We start from the raw sequence: 11,278 nt of genomic DNA on the forward strand, positions 1-11,278 counted from the left end.
GTGTTTATTTTGTTTGCTTTGTAACTTACATATATATTGCATGTATTATTTTGTATGCATTAAATGTTACATTAAACAAATCAGAGTTTCCATAAATATAATGTCTGACTTACAATGTGTAGTGCAGTGATACCATTAGTGATTATGATCTTAAAAGCTAACATTTAAAGAACACTTCTGCATTGTACTTTTTTATAGGCACTGTCTTATTTAATCACCATGACAACTTATGAAATATATACAATTATTATATACATTTTGCAGGTGAGGAAATTGAGGTTTAGTGATATTAACTTGCCTAAGGTCACATAACTAATGAATGGTGACACAATTTCAAATCCAAGTCTTAACCCCAGAACACAGGCTCTTACTTCATTAATTTGTATTGATCATCTGGTCACTCTCGTTATTTTATTTATTGGGAACCTGAGGTCCAGAAAGATCAAGAAATTTGCCTAATGTCTCAAAAGTAAAAGCATTGAAAGGACAATGATGCAGTTATCCCAAGTTACTATCCAGGCCTTTTCCACTTTACAGAAAAGTCCTTAATTGCTAAAGGGTTATATAGACAAGAGCAGAGTAATGTTATATGGATAGTGTAGGGCCCAGTGGGTTGTATAGGTTCTCACTAAAAACCTGTTGATTTGAGCTGCATCTATGATTTAAGAGTTTGTACAGGTATCATCAGGATTAGGAACCAGAGCTAATGAAGCTGTGTGATATAAGAGAAAGGAGATCTATGAGCGGTAATATTACTGTTAGAGGCCCTTGTATTTAATGAAGCAGGATCAGTAGGTAATCTCTTAATATCTTCACTGAAGAGAATGAATTCTGAAGCTGGACTGCTTGAGTTTGCTGCTTACTAGCTCTGTGACCCTGAGCAAGCCTTTAATCTCAGTGAGCCTTAGTTTCCCACTCTTAAATAGGGATAATGATAGGATCTTCCTTATGTGTTGTTCATTAAATGAGTTCATATAAAGTCCTTAAAACAGTGCATAGCAGATAAACACTGTATTTTTATTTCTAACTCAGCTAGTCTATGATGTGTTAGTGGATAAGCCATCATTACTATTACCCCTTCTATTTCTATAGTGCCTATAACTTCTTTTTCTCTACCTTCTCTGCCAGGTAAACTACGTTCTTTTTTTGGTGGTGGTGGGTGGGAGGGCGGGGGATACATGGCTTGGGAATCAAATTTGGGTCTCCTACATGGAAGGCGAGCTTTCTATCACTGAACCACCTGTTCCCCCTTTTCCATTCATTTTTAAAGTTATATCTCAAACATTAGGTCCTCTTTAAAGCCTATGACTACCCCCAGGCTTTACAAAAATACAAAAAATAATTTGTATTTTGTATCTGTTTCTTATACAACTGGTCATATTGTTATGTATTTTTTTTTCATAAGTTTCTCTTGCTTATTAATCTATGAATTCCTGCACCACCACAGTGTCTATCACAAATAGATACTCAAGAAATGTTAGATGAATAAATGGCAGACTCAAACAGATTCTAGCTCCCAGTTCACTTATTTTTACTTTCTCATGTCCCTGTGCTGGTTTGAAGCGATTATGTACCCCAGAAAAGCCATGTCATTTAATCTCATTCAGTGTTGCTGCGTGGGACCTTTTAGATTGTTTCCATGGAGATACAACCCAACCAGTTGGTGGTAACTTTTCGATTAGATCGTTTCCATGGAGATGTGTCTCCACTCATTCAAGGTGGGGTTGCTTAGTGGAACCCTTTAAGAGGGCTTTAGAAAAAGCTTTTTAGAGCTGCCAGGGCCAAGAGAGCCACCTGAACCAGCAGAGCCCACACAGCCAGAGTTCCCTGGGAAGCTTCATGAAACAAGTAGCCAGGAGAGAAAGCTAACAGACATCACCATGTACCCTCCTAGCCATGAGAGAAACCTCAGACCTCATTGGCCTTTCTTGAGTGAAGGTAATCTCTTGTTGGTGCCTTAATTTGGACATTTTCATGGCCTTGCTTTAATTTGAACATTTTCATTTCCTTAGAACTGTTAACTTGCAACTTAATTCCCTTTTTTAAAAACTGTTGTGTTTCTAGCATATCACATTCTGACGGCTTTCAAACTAGAACAGTCCCCTAAGACCTAATAGCATTACAAATGAATGTCAGATTTGAGCTAAAAACAAATATCAAACTGAATTGCAAGCTGTTGAGAAAAATAATTTATTCAGCAGCTATTTATTAAGATTGTACTATGTTAAATGGACTGAATCTAGGGGCTGAGTATTCATGAGTTAAATGCTGACATTTGAGGGGAAAAGGGGTACTATTAATTACTTGAAGTGACAGGCATGTATTAGCACTCTCCTGGACAAACTGGTAAATATGATCATTCTTCTTATGGATAATTTATACCATAAGGAAAATTGTCCAAAGGCTCTTGGAAGGTAATCTAGTTTGGACAACAACCTAGCTGGTAAAAACCCTCCAAAATAAAGTACTTCGTATAAGTTTATTCTCTCACAGAATTAATGACTTCCTCCTTCCAGCAGTGGAACTGTTAATATCTCATGTGCTCCAAAGTCCCTAGGTGTTAGGTACTGGCCATTCCAGACCATTCTTGTGTCATTATTTTGATAAGAATCAAAATAAGAACCCTATAATTGTCCCAGTTTACTGCCTAGAGTTTCCAGGTATGGTAGGTTGCCTTATGTTCCCAAATTTAGATGTGATCTTAATCTTAATGTGCCTCCCTATGGATAGGAGCTCACTGTAAATAGGACCTCTTGAATACATAATTTTCGGGTTAAGTTAAACTGAATGAGGTTGTTATACCTTATAAAAAGACAGCAATTGCATTCCGGACCTTGTAATTCCAAACAAACAAACAAACAAACAAACAAAACCTCCATTGTAAAAAACAAGGCCATAGGGATATTCCAGAAGCTGGAAGTCAGCAGAAACTGGAAGTGTAGGGAAAAATGAAGGAACATTTCCATGTGGTGGGAAAGCCAAGGAACCCCAGGGACCCTACCAATCCAGCACCAAAATGCTACTCATCCTTGGAGAAAGCATGGTCTTCCCAGAAAAAAGTCCCTTTGTTTGCGTTTTCTGGCCTGTGACACCATCAGCCAATAAATTCTTCCTGTTTGAGACAACCTCTACTTGGTATTTCTTTCACAGTAGTTGGGCAAACTAAGACACACGGCCATAGTAACAGGTGGAAAACTCCAGGCAGATCCCAGAAAAGTCTGAGTTGAGGAAATGGAACTATGAGTCCAGGGACACTGAGGTAGTTGAAGTGTTTATGGTAGAGTACTAGAGAAGAAAGAACTTCAAAGAAAGGAAATTCCAGAGATCTACAGAACTTCAGGCCTTGAGCAGAGTACTTTTTAACACATGGGTGTAAGTAAACTAATGAAGGCTGTGGTAAGAGCCCACTGAAAGAATTTGCATGTTCAGTACCTGTTGATCACACAGGGCTGAGAAGTGCCTGTTGTCACCAGTAAGAATAAAAAAAAAAATAATGGATGGAGCATTGGATAAAGCACTTTGAAGGGGCTCTCCTCCATAGGATAAATTTGCATTAGACTAAACCTGAAGGGATCAGACTGTTTCCAACTAATTTAAATGTGCCTGAGAACAAAGCTCGGGATTATTTACATAAATACAAAAATATCCAACATGCAATAAGGTCAAATTCACAGTATTTGCCATCCAGTCAAAAATTCCCCAGCAAGCGAAGAAGCAGGAAAATATGACCTATCATGAGGAAAAAAATCAATCAAATCAGAGTCAGAAATGAAAGACCAGTCAGAATTATCAAAAAGGAAGCCAGAACCTGTGTAGGTTCAGAAATGTCAGATTGGGTGGCTGGAATCATCACAGCTCCTTATGCCATAGACATAAATTTCTTCCTGAAGCCTTACGATGTCTGGAAACCAAGGAATGGGATTAGAGGTGAGTACTAGGTCATGTGGATCTTGGAAAGTACATAAACTATATCCACTGTGTACGTTCAATCTTTTATTTCTGGAAAATTTTCTTGAATAATATCTTTAAGTATTTGTTGTATTGTATTAATGTTTGCTTTCTTCAGGAATTTCCAGTTATGCATATTTTGAATAATCTCTATCTTCCATATTTTTATTATCACTCGAGGCCTTTTGTATGATTTTAATCTTCATTCCACTCAGTTTTCTCACTTATTTTATCCCACTATGTTGCTTACTGAATGTTCAGCACTGTTCATTCTCCCTTATGTTATTTTATGATAGTTTTAGTCTTCTTTTTCTTCTGTTTCTTTTCTGACATATTCCAGGTCATTTTTTATCCCCTTCTCTTGTTTTCTCTCTCTTCTATGATTTAATGACTTTTTTTTTGTATGCTGTATGGCAGGGGTTACATTTCATTCTTTTTCCATGTGAATATCCCATTATTGCAGCACTATTTGCACTGTCCGTTGAATTTCTGTTTGCTTTTTCTTTCTTTTGTTTGTTTGTTTTTGGGAAGTGCATGGGCCTGACATCAAACCCAGGTCTCCCGCATGGCAGGTGAGAATTCTACCACTGAACTACCCTTGCACCCCCAATCTAGTAATTTTTAATGCAATTTTATTGAACTGTGTTCAGACCATATAATCATCTAAAGTGTAGAATCAATGGCTCACAATATCATCATGCTGTTGTGCATTAATCGCCACAACCAATTTTATTTTTTTTTTACATGGGCAGGCACCGGAAATCGAACCCAAGTCCTCTGGCATGGCAGGCAAGCATTCTTACCTGCTGAGCCACCGTGGCCCGCCCATCCCGCAACCAATTTTAGAACATTTTCATTACTCCTAAAAGTAAACATTAAAATTAAAATTAAAATGAACACATAACACATCTCTTACTGCTTATCCCTTCTATTATTCACTTATTTATTTAGTTTTTCTTATTCATCTGCCCATACACCGGATAAAGGGAGTGTTTTCACAATCACATGGTCATAGTGTAAAAGCTATATATTTATACAATCATCAAGAATCAAGACTACTGGATTACAGTTCAACATTTCAGGTATCTCCTTCTAGCTATTAAGGAACTACCAACTAAAAAGGAATCTCTATATAAAGCCTAAGAATAACCTCCAGAATGACCTCTCAACTCTATTTGAAATCTCTTGCCCACTGAAACTTTTTGTTTCATTTATTTTCCTCCTTTTGGTCAAGAAGGCTTTCTCAATCTCATGATGCCAGGGCTAGGCTCATCCTTTGGAGACATGTCCCATGTAGCCAGGGAGATTTACACCCCTGGGAGTCATGTCTCATGCCAGGGCAGTTAATTTGCATAGTCGGCTTAGAGAGAGGCCCTATGTGAGCAAAAAAGAGCTTCTCTAGGGGTGACTCTTAGACAATTATTAGTAGGCTTAGCTTTTCCTTTGTAGGAAAAGTTCCATACAGGTAAGCTCCAAGACATAATCTAATGACTTTAAAAACTCATGAGAAAATGTTTGCTCATTAATTTTCACCTGCCAAATACTGTAAATGAGTGCTTATATGCCATTTATTTTTCCTATTAATTTCTTCCTTTGTATTACATTTGTATGTATGCTACATTTTTGGTTACTCATCTTTGTAGGCAGTTTTTCCAATTTGCATTTTATTCATTAGAAGAAACAAGGCTTTGATCTACCTTGGCAGGACTTCTTATAGCCCAAGTGAGGCTTTTGTATGTGTAAAGTTATTTCTCCATCCTTTAATTATTCCTACCCAATAGAAACAGGCACTTACTAGTTTTTTTGTGTTTTTTTTTTGTATGCTGAATGGTGGGAGTCACATTTCATTCTTTTTTCCATATGAGTATTCCCTTATCACAGCACCATTTGTTGAATTTTTGTTAGTTCAGCTTTTCATTCATTTGCTTGTTGTTTGTTTGTTTGGGAAGTGCATGGGCCAGGAATCAAACCTGGGTCTTCTGCATGGCAGGTAAGAATTCTACCACTGAACTACCCTTACACCCCCAGCGGGCAGTTATTAGGCTGTTCAAAATGCCATATCTCTCTTTTCCTTTTCTGTTACAGGTCAAATTTTTTTTCCTGCAAATATTGGCCTGTCTCCATGAGTATCCATTAAATTTACTTCAGCTCCTTCTCAAAGCAAATCTGCTTCTGCAAACTCCTTTCTAGTGTTACGCAAAGGATATGATAGATGCTTAGACTGTTTCAATCAATATTCCCTTCTAGCATGCCTTCCAGTAACATCAGAACTAGAAAGATAAAAGCTCTGTTTCATCGACCTTCTTGAACCAAGGTATCTTTTCCTGGATGCCTTAGGTTGGACACTTCTACAGAGTTATTTTAATTGAGACATTTTCTCGGCCTTTTGAACTGTAAATTAGCAACATTAAATTCCCCTTTTTAAAAGCCATTCTGTTTCTGGTATATTGCATTCCGGCAGCTAGCAAACTAGAACACTCACTAAGCTTAATTATTTCTAGTTTTGATTTAAAGTGAGAGATGTGTGATACTTCCTTTCATTTGAATGCTTAGAGGCCATTGTAGGGTTATTAATTGGCTAATTTCAACACTGTTTTATCTTAAGGAATGGGAGTCCCAAAGACAGGGAGAGAGATGGGGGTGGGACAGTCAGAACACATACTTTGATTAAATTAGCCATATTATTTGGGTATGGTTAGAAACAATTAGAACAGTAACATCAAAGATCACTTTTCACAGATCACCATAACATATATAATAATGAAAAAGTTTGAAATACTATGATAATTACCAAAATGTGACAAAGACACAAAGTGAGCACATACCTTGGAAAAATGATTCTGACAGACTTGCTCAACACAACTTGTAAAAAACCTTTAATTGGTTAAAAAAAAATGCAGTATCTGCAAAATGTAATAAAGCAAAACCCAATAAAACAAAGTATGTTTGTATTTATTTTAATGCCATCCATATACTGATAAATTCCAAAACATTCATCTTAATGCCAGACTACTCTTAAGCTCTACAGTCCCATATCAATTTACCTAAATGACATATTTACTTGGTTATATCATGAACATCTTAAACTTGGTATATCCAAAACTAAACTTATCACCTTTTACAAAAAATTAGCCATCTTTCACCTCAGTCTTCTCCACTTCAGCAAGTGTCAATTATCCATCCAGTTGTTTAAATCAGGCCCTACCTAAGAATTAACTAGATACTCCACATCTAGTTCATCAATGACTTTAGGCCCATTTTAATTATAAAATATATCTTGAATTTTCAGTTCCCATCGCCTCCTTCCCAGTCCCAGCTACCGTAAACTCTCATCGGAAGTACTCAATAGCCTTTTAACTTATTTCTGTTTCTAATTATTTTCCCCATAATAGAGTCTCCATTCAGCCACAAAAGTGATCCTATTAAAATATAGTTTAGATTACTTTTTCCACTACTTAAAACACTTCTATGGCTTCCAGGAGTAATTACCACAAAATATAATCTCCTTGTATTATATTGAGTGCTAAAAAACTCTTCTGGGTATCCTCCTGTCATGCAACAGGCAAGGTTCAGGATAAATTTTACAATATCACACACTTTGAGTTAAGGGATAGGCTCTATTGGGGAATACTTTCATCAGCAACAGAATGAAAGGATGGTTCCTCCTGATCCTACTATTACTGCACAGAGGGACGAGGGCACTACTGGTATATTTCTGTATACCAGTGGAGGTACTCCATCCTTTCTGTTGCTCTCCTTTCCTATAAAAATGTGAAATTAACCTTGTCAGTAGGAAAATAATCTGCTATGTGTTGGAAAATTTGGATGTGGGGACAGAAATGCGTATTTCTGACACATAGCAGATTATAAAATACATAACAATATGACCAGTTGTATAAGAAACAGATACAAAATACAATTTTTTTTTTGTATTTTTGTAAAGCCTGGGGGCAGTCATAGGCTTTAAAGAGGACCTAATGTTTGAGATATAATTTATCCACTGTCATTATTTTATATATTGTGTCTGTTTTTTAGTTGTTTTAAGCAGAAGAATAAATCTGGTTTCTCTCACTCTATTTTGCCAGAAATGATACTTCAAACCATTATATTGGAGTATTTTGGGCCATTTATTTGGGTTACTGCACACTAGGGAAAGTGAAAGAACCAGATTTTGGGGGCACTGCTAGTTAGTGACTCTGATCTGACCAATTCCTTAAGATTCAAAACACTACAGTGGTCCACCAGTCAGAGTAAGGCCTTATGATGGTATGGGTGAGACATGGGTGTTGAACCCAGCCCCTCTTAAAATAGGCCCAGTGGATTCCTGAACATACTATGTGGTTATTTCCACAGAACTGAAATGAATAGATGGAATAGATGTATTTAACATCAGGCCAGAATTCCCAGTTATCTGCCCAGTGGAGTGAGGGCTATTATAGTTGAAAGTGCCAAGTGGGACTGCCCTAGCATAGTGTCCTAGCACTATCCCTCCTTTCCAAAATAGTAAAACAGGGTGGGCCACGGTGGCTCAGCAGGCCGAGTTCTCGCCTGCCATGCTAGAGACCCGGGTTTGAGTCCCAGTGCCTGCCCATGCAAAAAAAATAGTAAAATAGTAAAACAAACACAATATTCCTATAGAATTGCAGAGGCTAGTGGCAGTGTAACTATTATATTCAGAAGGTTTTCTATTCCTAGCACAGTGAGAATTGTCAAATGTAACGAATATTGTTAAGTATTTTTTACTCAATCAAATTTGTTAACAATGATTTACATTATTAGGTTTCCTAGTATTGATATTTCTTGCATTGGAAATATACTCTTATTTTTAACATGCTGCTGTATGCAGTATGTCAACATTTTACTTACAAATTTTTTATCTGTATTTTTAACAGAACTTTTACTTTTTTGTGTGCTGTTCTCTGGTTTTGGTATATGAGTTACTTGCATTTGGGGGACTTGGAATGAGTTGGGGTGTTTCTATTTTTTTTCTTTTTAACTCTGGAATGCTTTATATAATTAAGAAATTGTCTGTCTCCTGAATGTTTATGAAAACTGTCCTACAAAAATCAAGGCTGATGCTTTTTTTGGGGGTTAGGTAGAGTAAATAGAATCTATTATATATTATACTTAATATATCTAGTAATTCATTTAAAGAAAGCATAATTATAAAACACCCCTTGGGGTCGTAGTAGTGATCTTGGGTGCGGGAACAGCCAGCCCACAGTGGTGGTGTCTGGCAGGCCCACCAGCTGATCTGCTGATCTTCCATGTGCTGGTCAGCCTACCTGCTGAGCTGCCAAACCCAAGCTGCTTGGGCCAGGAAGGGCAGGGCTAAGGGAGAAGAAGACTCGAGGCCACCATCTGCTGGCCACACTCTGTAAGTGTAGGTCAGCTGCACCAGACGGAGGGCAGAGCTTAGGTGGAACCTCATGGTCTCTACATTCTGGGGAGAAGGGGTAAGTGCAGGCAAGCTAACTCCCTATCTGCCTAGGTCTTTATATTTATTTTATTTATTTATATTTTTTTCTTCTTAATATTCATTTTTAATTTCCCCCCCTTTTAAAATATATTCTTTCTATACAGTTTTATTAGTAATATAATTGTCCTTTTCATTATTTTTAAATTTTTATAGCTATTTTATATTATATTTTTATTTTTTCTATTTTTTGAATTCCATGTATTATTTTTTACTATTCCATTTAATTTATTTTTATTATTACTATTATTATTTTCCTCTTAAATTTTCTTTCCCTCTGGTGGGCACTAGCCTGAGTTCACTCCCAGCATATCCTGAGGTGTTTCCTTTTGATTTTTGTGCCTACTACTGTTGAGGTGTATTTTGTTGTGGTTCTTGTTTTTGTGTTTCATATTTTTATTATATTATTATTTTACTTAGTTACTATTATCTCTTCTTTCTTCTTTTCTAGTTCTTTTTTGTTTAGGTTTTGTGCATAGGCTGGGAGTCAAGCGTGGATCTCCTGCATGATGGGCAGATATTCTACCACTGGAATACCCATGCACTCTGGCCTAGCTTCTAATAGAACCTTATGTTGAACTGTATCCCCTACATGAGATCCAGACCTTGATTTGGTGGAGAATAACCAACAAACAAAGTGCAAAAGGAAGCATTCAGCAAAAACTAAGTAAATACAAAACTTTAGAAGAGTGAAGGAAACCAACTTGCAAAATAACCATATCAAGATAATCAAATGCCCCGAACACAACAGAAAATCATAAAGCACATGAAGATCCAAGCAGAAACAGCCCAAACAACAAAATAAAAATTCCAAAGGGGACACAGAATATGAACAACTACTAAAGGATATCAGGAAGACACTAGAAGAGCATAAAGAAGAATTTAGCAGGTTAAATAGAATAATGGCAGATCTCACAGAAATGAAATATACAGTAGACCAAATAAAAAATATTCTGGAGACACACAATAGCAGATTCAAAGAAGCAGAAGGAAGAATAAGTGAGCTAGAAGATAGAACAATAGAACTAGAGTGCACAAAAGAACAAATGTCAAGAAAGATAGAAAAAATGCAACTAGATCTTAGGGAAATGATGGGCAACAAGAGGCACACAAATATAAGAACTATTGATGTCCCAGAAGGAGAATAGAAGAGTAAACAGTTGGGAAAGTTAGTTGAAGGTATAATCTAACTTCCCTAACCCTTATAAAAGATACAAATAGGGGGGGCCGCGGTGGCTCAGCGGGCAAAGTACTTGCCTGCTATGCCGGAGGACCTCGGTTCGATTCCCGGCCCCAGCCCATGTAACAAAAACGGAGAAACAGAATACAATAAAACAAGAAAAGGTTTAAAAATGTTTCCCTTTCTTCCTTCCTTCCTTCCTTCTATCCTTCCTTCCTTCTCTCTGTCTTAAAAAAAAAAAAAAAAAAAAAAAAAGATACAAATATGCGTATCAAAGAGGCCCAGTGAACTCCAAATAGAATAAATCCGAATGGCCCCACTCCAAGATATACTTATCAGACTGTCAGGTATTGAAGAGAAACAAAGTCCTGAAAGCAGCATGAGAGAAGCAATCTACTACATACAAGGGAAAACACATAAGACTGACTTCAGATGACTTAACAGGCACCATGGAAGCAAGAAGGCAGTGGTATGATATTTTTAAGATCCTGAATGAGAAAGGTGTTCAACCAAGAATTCTTTATCTAGCCAAGTTATCCTTCAAAACTGAGGGAGAGATTAAAATCTTCAAAGATGAAGAAAGATTACAAGAACTAATCAACAAGAGACCAGCTGTACAAGAAATACTAAAAGGAGCCCTGTCGGCTGATAAAAAAAAGACAGGAGAGGTAGGT

At 36.9% G+C, this 11,278-nt stretch overlaps 1 protein-coding gene across 1 annotated transcript in view; it reads left to right on the forward strand.

The window, feature by feature from the left end:
* The window catches only part of SSBP1 (single stranded DNA binding protein 1), a 32,436-nt gene extending 21,798 nt beyond the window's left edge, over window positions 1–10,638 (forward strand). Inside the window, exon 8 of the mRNA XM_077147988.1 lies at window positions 9,876–10,638. The gene's annotated coding sequence lies outside the window, so the exon portion shown is untranslated. The remainder of the gene's footprint in view (window positions 1–9,875) is intronic.
* Window positions 10,639–11,278: the final 640 nt, after the last annotated feature.

The sequence above is a fragment of the Tamandua tetradactyla genome, chromosome 1 (assembly GCF_023851605.1).
Source record: "Tamandua tetradactyla isolate mTamTet1 chromosome 1, mTamTet1.pri, whole genome shotgun sequence".
NCBI lineage: Eukaryota > Metazoa > Chordata > Mammalia > Pilosa > Myrmecophagidae > Tamandua > Tamandua tetradactyla.